Here is a 12,500-nt window from a genome sequence, read left to right as displayed (position 1 = left end):
TAACGAAATTAGAATATCTAGTTCTCAAGAGCAACCCTGGTATAAAAAGGAATAAGAATTACGATAACAAAGAAAAGACAGAAAGAACACCATGCGAAACTTGTAAAAAGAAAGGCAAAGGCGTACGCTTCCACCCTGCAGCCGAATGCTGGTTTAAAGATAAGAAATACGAAACGAAGCATACCAATAATTCAATATTAGAAGTAGAACTAAGTGATGAAGATCCAAAAAACTATTAACTCCACCATTAATCGAACTTAAAATAACACTGAACAACACGTTCGATGTAACCGCTATTTATGATTCAGGCTCAAACATCTCACTAATAAATGCAAGACTAGTACACTTGAAACATAGGAGAACTAATTTGAGACAAAAAGTTAATTTAAGAACGATTAATGGTGTGTATAAATTAGAAGAATTAATAAGAATCAAAGCAAAGATATTGAATATAGAAGAAGATATAGACGTATTCATAATTAATAATGAAAATTTCAAATATGACTTTCTAATAGGATTAGATTGCATAAAAAAATTTAAACTAACACAGAATGAAAAATTAGAGATAGAACAAGAAAAATCCCATTTAATGGAGAAACAAGAATACCAAATGAACTTCAATGAACATGTAGATTTAGACAGTTTCCAAGTCTTAACAAATCACTTAGATCATTATGAAGAAAAAATAATAGAGAATCTTATAGACAAATATAAAAATATATTTGCTAGAGATAAATATGATATAGGCGTAGTAAAAGACTATGAAGCCAGAATAGATCTCATAGTAGATAAATACTGTAGCAAGAGGCCTTACCGATGCACAATTGAAGATAAAAAAGAAATAGAAGAACAGATCTCAGAATTACTTAAAAGAAATCTAATAGAAGAATCATATAGTCCTTTTGCTGCTCCAGTTACATTGGCATACAAAAGAGATGAGAATAAAAATCAAGACTATGCATAGATTTTAGAGACTTGAATAAAATAGTAGTTCCCCAATCACAACCATTCCCATTAATTGAAGATTTAGTAGTAAAAACAAGGGACTGCAAATATTTTTCAAAATTAGACATAAACTCAGCATTTTGGTCTATTCCTCTTCGAATTGAAGATAGAAGAAAAACAGGATTTGTTACCCAGAAGGTCAATTTCAATGGACGTGCCTTCCGTTCGGACTGAAGACGTCGCCAGCAATTTTTCAGAGAATATTAAGCAACATAATAAGAAAACATAGGCTGTCAGACTTCACGGTAAACTACATCGATGACATACTGATTTTTTCAAAATCTTTTAAAGAACATGTAGAGCATCTGTCACAATTATTAGAAGCAATAATGGAAGAAGGGTTCAGATTAAAACTCTCTAAATGCACATTTGCATTAGATTCCGTACAATACCTAGGTCACATCATGAAACATAACTCAATTTCGCCAATAAAAGATAATCTAATTTCAATAAAAAAGTTTCCAATACCGAAAAATCAGAAGAATATCAGACAGTTCTTAGGGAAGATTAATTTCTACAACCAATACGTTCCGAAAATTTCACTAATTTTAGAACCCTTACATAACTTACTAAGAAAGGGACAAAAATTCATTTGGTCAAAAGAATGCCAAGAAGCCTTTGAATATATGAAAGATTTCCTCTGCACTCAACCAACATTAGCCATTTTCGATCCCGGTCTACCGATACATATATACACGGATGCAAGTTTACAAGGTATAGGAGCTGTGTTAAAACAACCACAACTAAACGATGATCAAAAGATGGAAAAACCAGTGGCATATTTATCAAAAAAACTCAATGAAGCACAAAAAAGAAAAAAAGCTATTTACTTGGAATGCTTAGCAATAAAAGAATCAACGAAATATTGGCAACATTGGCTTATAGGTAGACACTTCAAAGTATTCTCAGATCACAAACCATTGGAAAAGAAAACAATATAAAGATGATTTTGACGGACCAATACCCGGGCATAAACTCAAATGAATTCAAGAATTACTTGGAAAAGCAAAAAAATCACGTTGATTTTTACGGCAGTTAATGCTCCATTTTCCAATGGTTTAAACGAAAGAGTAAACCAAACCTTAGTAAATAAGATTAGATGTGCAATGAATGAAAAAAATAGAAGGAATGCATGGACAACTGTAGCACACAACTGCGTAAGGAGATATAATGAAACGGAACACACAGTCACTAGATTTAGTCCAAAATATTTATTACGAGGGGAAGATACCTCAACATTACCAAAGGAGTTACAGAAAGAGAAGGATAATAATAGGCTAGACAATGATAGAACAATTGCCTTCAAAAATAGCACTAAATATCATGAATACAACAAGAGATTATATGATAAAAACAGAAAGGATTACGATTTTAATATCGGAGACTTAGTGTATGTTGAAAATAGTAATCGACTAAATCGAAAAAAACTAGATGAATTGAGAATCGGTCCTTACAGGATTTTAAACAAAATATCAAAATCAATATACGAAATCGATATAGGACATAAAAGAACAGTACTAAACTTGTTTCATATTTCTAAACTTATTCCGACTCCTTATGATTCAATTGGAATAGGTGCTGCTGGCACCTGATTACGACTTCCTGTAATGTGTACCAAAAAAAAAAAAAAAAAAAAGATTTATGTACCAAAATTTTTTTTTTTTCTTTCGGGGGGGGGGAGATGTAAGGACAGTAGTTTGAGCTATATTGAATTTAGCGCGTAAATAGGTTAGGGATTAAAACAGGGGGCGTTAGTGCTACAAAGAAAGCAGGAGTGAAAAGATATAGAGATTAAGAAATATATGTAAGAAAATTAATCAAGAAACAACGGTGTGGATATTAGCATTGAATGTTGTTTCTTTGTTATTACAGGTAGGATAAATAATTAGTCTAAGTTGCTACATTATTATTTGGTTCAAAATAAAATAAAATCTTTGTTATTACAGAGAAACAATTCTACCTATTATCTACCCATAACCTGCACAATAAATAAGACATTATATATATTTATAAAATTAAATAACCTCAATAAATAAATGAGAATAAAAATATAATAGTAAAAGAAAAATAATCTTCTTACATTAGAAAATATTATTGATCATCAAGCAGAGAAGAGAAACAGGTTTCTTTATCAACTATGTTCTATGTAAAAATAAAATTAATAATAATACTAATAATGTAATAATAATAACATTAATTAATAAACTAGAAAAATTAAAAAAACTAACAAGGAAAATTAATAACGATAATAATAATAATATGTTATCATTGTGATAGGTAATCTGTAATTAATTATAAAAATATGGAGAATTTAGCATGAAAGAATGGAAACGTATTGTGCAATATGAATTTATTGTGATTGTTTTGAAGTTATACTTCTTTTTCAATATTAAATAACGAGCGTAGCCTGACGAGGATTTCCTTCAGAATTCGTGAGGCACTCAAAGTAATAACGATTTATGTACCATTTATAAAGATTATAGATTCTTAAGGGGTTATACGCAGTTAGGATTTTCAAAAAATCGATTTTTTTTTTTGCATTTTCGGAATGTACATATATTTAAGTATATTCTCTGAAAATTTTAAATCGATCCGACAAATATTCTTCACTTCATGTAAGCTGCAAACAAAAATTTTTAACTTTGTGTTAGCGTCTCTTTGAAACTTTAAACGCGTTTTTCTCAAAACGTTTTTTCAAAGTCGGTGATCTCGATTTTGCAAAAATGGCTTAACCGATCGGTTTCAAATTTTTACACAATATTCTTAGATATATTCCTCGGGTATTGACGAGAGGAATAAGGTTTAAAATAATTTTTACTATTTTTTTTTTACAATTTAGAGCGAAAATTTTAGTTAAAAACAACAACTTTTTTCAAATAGACGCCATTTTGTCAAAAATCAAAATTTTTAAAATTCCTCTCGTTAATACCTGCATTAATCTGTCCTTTAAAAGAATTCACCATTATTTTTAATTTCGGATAATCCAAACCGCCAAAATAGAGATCACCGCCAAACGTCTTTTTTTAGAGGACGTTCAGGAAATCATCTACAGGAACAGTGCAGATTAATATTTTTACAGAATCGACGCGCTATTGTATTCTCAAAAGTTCACTCTATTTGAATTACCAACAATTTTTTTTGAGAAATAAAAACTGTTTCTAGAAAAAATTCATGAAAATACGTCTTTTTCGAGCCTCGCAACTGCGTATAACCCCTTAAAAGTGCCGCGCTTATACGCCGATATATATAGATATATAAAACGCTCGACGCTCGATGGCCAAGACGTAAAATTCTGGCTACCAAATGAAAAAATAGAAAGAGAGAAATATCGGTTTTCTTTCTCACTCGCACTCGTATACAAAACGCTCGATGGCCAAGACGTAAAATTCTTGCTACCGAAAGAAAAAATATAAAAAGAGAAATATCAGAACGCTCAACAATCGATGGCCAAGGACAATAATACTCATTATCGCATGATAAATAAAAAGAGAGAAATATTGGTTTGTTCTCTCACTCGCACTTTCATTCAAGACCGAGAGTCCCGAAGATTGCCGAAGATCCTTTGTTTGTGTATTAGTGCACACGGACGCTCGCACGCACACTAGCCCGCTCGCGTGTAAAAGCCGACTGAGAGGCGGGACTTGCTTCCCCACTCTTACAATTATTTTCCATCTTCAATCCAATTCTATTCGCTTATTTTTGAAAATACGAAGATAACTCATAGAACATTTTTATGTATATTTTAATTCTCTACAACTTTTGTTTGAAACTTTTTTCGATTAAATGCCTAGATTCTAAGATAAAGCCATTTTTTACCAATTTTTATCCTTTTTACCCTTTTACTCAAAAACGGCACTTCTTACCGCAAAAAAATTAGCACCATTCGATTCAGCGTCGTCTATTTACCCTTATATCAAGTTCTTACCCTCTTTCCTGAGACATGGAGGAAAAGGCCCGCGTTGACTGGACTAAAGAAAAAATATAAAAAGAGAAATATCAGAACGCTCAACAATCGATGGCCAAGGACAATAATACTCGTTATTGCATGATAAATAAAAAGAGAGAAATATTGGATTGTTCTCTCACTCGCACTTTCATTCAAGACCGATAGTCCCGAAGATTGCCGAAGATCCTTCGTTTGTGTATTAGTGCACACGGACGCTTGCACGCAACTAGCATACTAGTGCGCTCGCGTGTAAAAAGCGACGAGGGGTAAGACTTGCTTGCCCCCCACTCTACAATTATTATTTTTCAATATTTCTCGCTTATTTTTGCAGATAGGAAGATAAACCATAGAACATTTTATATGTATTTTTCAATTCTCTACAACTTTTGTTTGAAACTTTTTTCGATTAAATGCCTAGATTCTAAGGTAAGACTATTTTTTACTGTTTTTTACCTTTTTTTTCAAGAACCCGGTATTAGGTTGCAATAAAATTAGCACCATTCGATTCAGCGTCGTCAACTTACCCTTAGGACAAAGATGCACGCGTTTAGCTAAAAAAGTCCGTGTTAGGCCCGCGTTGACTGGCCTATTTCCTTGTATCCTCTTTTTTCTTAATTTTTCCTTTCTTTCGAATCCCCACTTCGCACCCTCGCGGATGGAAATTGATCGAATGATCTCCTTGCTTTCGGTCACGTACGCCACAAGCATGCATCCGACACAACACACCATTTCATGCACTCATACTCACACCATCACACACGACAAAAGAAAGAACATTTTCTTTAACTTTCCTTATAAGGAAATTATCTGTAGCTATTCTCGAAACATCTATACGTACACTTCTAATAGCAATCGGTTTTCGTTATCTACGTTTCAAGTTTCTTTCCGTTCACTCGAGACAGGAAATACTGCTCTTTTGTTCCCTCCTGAATTTCTCTTATCCACACAATAGTAAAGATAAAGTCTTTGTAAGTTTTCTTTAAGAATAAAAAAAAAATTCGAGAAAAAACGCAAGGATCATTCTGAAAGTTGGACAAAAATTAAAAGTGTTCCTTTAACTCGTTGAAGAAAGACTTGTAGCGTTGCGTTATCTAAATCTCTAAATTTCCAAATTTTCACTTTTTGATATCCCTAAGCAGAGAAAGAATTTTTAAATGCATATATTTTACCGTTATATCTGTTTCAACATATATTACGAATTATACGATAAAAATCTAGAATTCTTCAATTATATATAGCCTATGCAATGTTCAGCTTCGTTTAATACAATTAATGAACTGATTGAAATTGTTCGAAACGCTTATTATAAATTAAACGGAAAGATGCTTGATAATATTTATGTAATATTACAAACGTGCATGAAATTAAAATAAATCAGTTGAATCAAGCAACGTATATAAGGGGGATTATAGTTTTAAAATTTATTTAAATATATTCGTGTGAACAATCTGACAACCCAACACGTCCAATCGATTAGGGATTATTTCTTCTCTTTCTTCATCATTTTCTGAGCTACGATTTTTCCTGCACACTTTTTCCTTTCTATTGTTCTAATTTATATCAATTATTAATTTAATATAGTAATTATATAACTCACAATTACTTTTAGGTCACATCTCATATAGTCACAGTGTAGCTACTGGTACAAACGACGTAGCACTTAACAATTTAATCTAATTGTAAGATATGTATATCAAATAGCGAGTAGTATAACAAGTGCTCACAATCACAGTTAGTAATTTACTATTCATAACTTTTGAGATTGTGCTTACAGCATTAACACTACAACTATACGAACTAAGTTAGTCGAATTTACTGGTTCAAGTAAATCTAGTTTCTATTATTTGTATATTTTTTTAATATAAATATGTTTAGTGGTAGGTATATTTTTAGCAATATTTTGTTAAATCTGAATTGACATTGAATAGATACTTAAAAAATATTTTAAAAAGTTTGCATTTATATTATTTATTTATTTTAATTTCAATTAAATTTATATACCATTCGAAAATATTAATTCAAATGAAGCGAGTCTCTATTATTAATTTTTTTTTACAGTATAAATATTTATAATATTAATTATGCATTTTTATAAAAACATTTTATACTCGACATTAAATAGAAGTTAAAAAATATTTAAATAAACATTTATATTTATATTTTCTTTTTAATTTTCTTTCAAATATATTATGTGGGTAATTAAGTTCCTGCGTTGTAGGTGTGGTTGCCATTTTTTTTCGTTATGAATTTTTCTCATTACATGCAAGCGTTTTAAAACAGTCATTGAAGTAGCACTTAACTCTTTCAAAAACTCAAATCGTCTGAACCGAATTTTCATTGAGTGATATTTGCAATTCAAAATGTTTTTAATTTTTTAGCTATCCGAGATATTCTTTGTCTTTCACGTTAAAATCACTCTTTTAAAAGCGTTTAAAGAGAATATTAAGAAATCCAACCCGTTAAGACTGAATCCCTTTCAACAATGTATATTTTACCGTTAAAGCTCGAAAGTCGTTAATGTACACATTACCTAGTTAATCTACAGATTAATTGATTTGTTCCGTTAACGAACGGAACAAGAGTTTTCAACATTTTACATAGGTAATGTACACATTAAAGTAAGTTGCTAGTCGAAGAAACCAATTGCTATGTAATTAAAGAAAAAACAATATTAAGATTTCATTAATAATTAGGCATAATTTTTATTAATGTTTATGATGATATTATCGTATTTATTTCTTCTATATAAATCACAAACACACGTACACACTTATCGTAGAAAGAATACATAATTTTCGTCGCTTATATATAATCATTTCCCCTCCATCATCTTTTGTTATTTTCTCGCATTCTTAATCGAAGTTTCCCGACCATTTCCGATCATATAAACTCGAGATTCTTCCTTACTTCCGGATCGAGAATATTCGGAAGGTACGACCAAACATTAGGCGATTATCTCAAGCGACGTCGCCTGACAAACGAAACATACGTACGCAACAAAAGAGTCGTATTTAGTCTCCTAGCAACCTTTTCTCACACATACAAACACTATTCACTCTCTCATTTGATAAAATAAATTCAATATTTCACAAATTTATTATATGGTTTTTAAATTCATTTCGTTAATTGTAATAATATTTTAAACCGTTTGATTATTTCTATTATAGTTTTTTAATTGATTGATGATTAATACAATCAACTAATTGTATAATTAGTTGATTGTATTAATTTGATTAATTGAATAATTAGCAGATTACCTAGATAATTTGAGAAATGAAATAATTTTCGATACTTTAACGGATCACCCTAGTTAATATCACATACCTGAGTAATTTGCAAAATAACTGATTTCTGCGCTTTAGCAGTAACATATACATTTCAAAAGACACTCGATTTTACAATTGAAACTTACTAGCATTGAAACTGGTTCCTTGTATCATAGTAGCAGGTAGCAGGAGTTAAATTTATCACGGTAATATACGTCTATCCCTACATTTACGCGGCCCTTTTTAAACAAGAATTTTTTTTTACTCGAAAAATTATATTTCTTGTAATGTTCTAGATTGTTTTTTATTTTTATCTGCTACGCTCGAGGTTTCGTTGCGAAGGCAATTGTCAGCTCTTTTTTAATTTCCTAAGCCAATGAACCTCGTGGGCGTTAATATAGCTATCCAATGAGGAAATATCCTGAAACTGATTCGTTGTGGAAAGAAAGTGACTAGTCAAAGAGGTGGGGACAGGAATATGCTTATAAAGAGGATCAGGGAGCGAAGCGAGTCACTTTCGTTTGAGTTGTTGAATATTGCACGTTTGTTTTGTGTTATTAAGTATATATCTGCTTTGTTGTAAAGTCAGTGAATTTTTTTTCTTTTTTTTAAGTGATCGTTTATGTGAAAGAATAAATTTGAAGACAATCGAATTTGAGAGCATATATTTTAGTAAATTAGTTATTTTTACCCGCGACTAGTACTGTTCTATTAGTGTTGATCGAAGGTCTGCCAGAGGCCCAAATCCACGAACTACTACAGAAAAAGGTAAGAATCTTATTTTTATTTTTAACATATGTGCGCAGCTCTGTTCTTTCGTGAACCGCATATTTTTGGGTGCTATTTTATGTTTAATAACAATTCAAAATCAATTAAAAAATGTCGAAATTATCACTAGTAAGCTTGTTTTCGTCTATAGTATTATTATTTAGTGCATCCAATAAATTATCAATCAAAAATGTACTTTAAATTTAATTTTCGTTTTTTCTATGCACGTCATTTTGCAATTATTTTATACTTATAATTCATATTATAAATTATCATAAAAAGACTGTAAATACAGTAAAACCTCTTTTTGTGCGGTGGATAGGGACCGCATAAACGTAATCGTACAAAAAATATTCGGTAATTTTATAAATACTTACATATTATAAACATCTTTGTACGATATACTACCTAATTTTTTTTTATGCGGCGGACAGGGACCGCATTAAAAAAGTCGCACTTAGAAAATACATCAATTATTTGCGAAATATAGATGTGAAAATGCTTTCAATCAAATTAAATAATTGTTAGGAGATTGTTTAAATCAGATGAACAGCGTCGCGAAGTCCGGATACATCGTCGTCAAGGAGACCATGTAATCAGAGTTCGTCCACACATGTATATGTACATTGAAAGAAAACATAAAACTGGTAGCAACGCTGCTGAGATTTAGATACCGCATAAAAGTAAATCGCACAAAACAAATCGCACAAAATAAAATCGTATAAAAAGGACCGCACAAAAAGAGGTTTAACTGTATAATTTATTTTTAAAAGATATTTTCCTTATGAATTAAAACACGACTTTTGAAATAACAAAATACTTTGCAACTTTATAAGGTATTATAAAGAGCTACCGATGTAATGACTATGATAACCGATTGAGTTTTACGCTAATCATTAATCACCGATGAATTTTTTGCGCTAATCATTTGTTAGGGGAATATACGAGAATTCGTTATCATGGAATGTAACAAGAAAATTTATTTTTAATTTCTTATATCATCGATTGAGTCGAAGAAACCTGAAAAACTAGTTGTATGCAATATGTTAACATTGTGATACAATACTAACCAATTTTCTGCTTAAATTACTTTCTTACTCCTGTATCGTTTAAACATCATTTATCGTCTATTATTTATCGTCTATTGTCATTTCTTTTCGGCGTCTTTTTCTTTTATTTTTTTTTCTTTGGTATCTTTATTCCGCTTCATCGCAGAAACCAATCGATGTTGTATGGCGCTCTTTTTTCGGTTACGTACGCGATAAGTACGCACACATACTTTTTCATACTCATAATTATATACTATTCAACACGACAAAAGAAAGAACATTTCCTGAGCTTTATTTCAAGAAAATCGTCTTTTGTTATTTTAAAAATATCTATATGCGCACTTTCAATAGCTATTGTTCTCTATTATACGTCTTAAATTTTTTTTTTCTTTTCTTTTTTTTATTTTGTTGTTTTCTATATTATATACATTCACACGAGACACGAAATACTGCTTCCTGTTCATTTCTGAATTTTTTTTATCCTTACAATTTTTTAAATTATTTCTTGATCACACTTTTGTCATATTTTTATACACAGTCAAATATATTTACAATAGTTTAGATCTTGTCAGCGAATTCCTTTGTTAAATTCAATTATCTTAATTTCTTTTGGGATTACAATTTCATGGTCTCATCATAGATTATTAAATAATACAAATTTTATTTCAATTTTAACTTTAATACAAATCATTATTCTTGGAATATTTTTAACTCTATACCAAATTTATGAATATTTTGAAACTTCTTTTACAATTGCTGATTCAATTTTTGGCTTAATTTTTTTTTAATCACAGGATTTCATGGAATTCATGTTATTGTAATTGGAATAATAATTTTAATTATTTGCTTAATCCGATGAATAAATAAAGATTTTTCTTGTAATCATCACTTTGTATGAATCCAGAAATCTGATATTAACATTTTGTTTATATTGTTTGATTATTGTTTATACTTAATTTATTAAAGATCTTTTTAAAATTTATTAATTTATTAAATTACTTATATAGTATAAAAATTAAATTTAACTTCTAATTAAGAAAATTATTAATTTAATAATATAAGTATTAAATTTTATTTATGCATAAATCATTTAATTTTAAAATAAAATAATTATTTTTAAAATATAAATTATTATCACTGTTTTATTATATATTATTTCATTATTTTTAACTTTAATTTTAATATTATTTAATATTTTTTTCTATAAAAGTTAATAAAAACCGAGAAAAACTATTAACATATGAATGTGGTTTTAACCCTTTAACTTCTTCTCGATTACCTTTTTCTGTTTAATTTTTTTTTATTGCATTAAATTTTTTAATTTTTGATATTGAAATTATTCTTTTACTTCCATTCACTCAAACTATTTTAAAAAGAAATAATTTTTATTTTTAAACTTTATCAATATTAATTATTTATTTATGCCTAATAATTGGATTAAGTTATGAATGAAATAAACAATCAATTAATTGAATTAAATAAATTTTATATATTAATCTAATGATATTAGTTAATTTATTCCATTTATATTTCAATAAAAAATTATTTTTAATTTTTAAAATTATCTTTATTATGAAAGAATTATTTCTAATTAATTATTTCTGATTAAATTTTAAATCATATTAAGTTTTATTTTATATATATATATATATATGATAATATATATATATATATATATATTGAACAAAATAGAGGTAATTATTGTTAATAATTTAATTGAATTAAACTTTCCAATTAAAATAATTAAAAAAAGCTTCTACTTTAAATTAATAAAAAATTCATTTTTTTTTACTAGTTTATATAGTTTAAAGAAACAATTTATTTTCACTAAAAAACAATTTAGTTTTAAATTATAAATTTTTTAAAATAAATAATTATTACCTTAATATCTCTTCAATATAACTCTAAGCTATTTCAATAAAAAATTGAAATTAATAATAATATTAATAAATAAATATCAAAAAATTAAAAAATAAAAAAATTTAACCAAAAATTTTAAAAATCTTAATAATAAATTTTTTAATCCATATGTAATCCTATATTCTATTAAACCCTTATTAAATATCTTTTTTATATAATTAATGAGTACTTTAAAGGATAAAAATTAATTATTCATAAAAAATCTTAAACCTCATATTCTCATTAAATAAATTTTATATTTTGAAATCAATTTCAAAACTTAAATTTCTCATAATTATTCAAATAAAAACTCCTATTAAAAAATGTAAATAACTAATATTTTTTAAATCAATCATAAAATAATAATTTCAAAGAACTAAAATAATAAAAATATCTATTAATAAAGACCTTAAATTAATAAAATTATTGAACTTTTTATTAAATTATTTCATTTAATAATATAAAAATTAAATTTATTACTTTTGTTAGGGTAAGCAACTAATAACAATCGACCTCTATAAGATACGGTAAATAAAGTAGCTAAAAATAATATAATTATATAAAATA

General features: G+C 28.2%; 1 long non-coding RNA gene across 1 annotated transcript; it reads left to right on the top strand.

Moving 5' to 3' along the window:
* The first annotated feature begins 2,755 nt into the window (after positions 1-2,755).
* On the top strand, positions 2,756-3,007 carry LOC122519121. Its single transcript, XR_006304251.1, has 2 exons — positions 2,756-2,877; positions 2,952-3,007. It is a non-coding gene; the product is annotated as an uncharacterized LOC122519121 (long non-coding RNA).
* The last annotated feature ends 9,493 nt before the right edge of the window (positions 3,008-12,500 follow it).

The sequence above is a fragment of the Polistes fuscatus genome, unplaced genomic scaffold (assembly GCF_010416935.1).
Source record: "Polistes fuscatus isolate 324 unplaced genomic scaffold, CU_Pfus_HIC Scaffold3, whole genome shotgun sequence".
NCBI lineage: Eukaryota > Metazoa > Arthropoda > Insecta > Hymenoptera > Vespidae > Polistes > Polistes fuscatus.
This window is presented reverse-complemented; position numbering and strand designations above follow the sequence as displayed.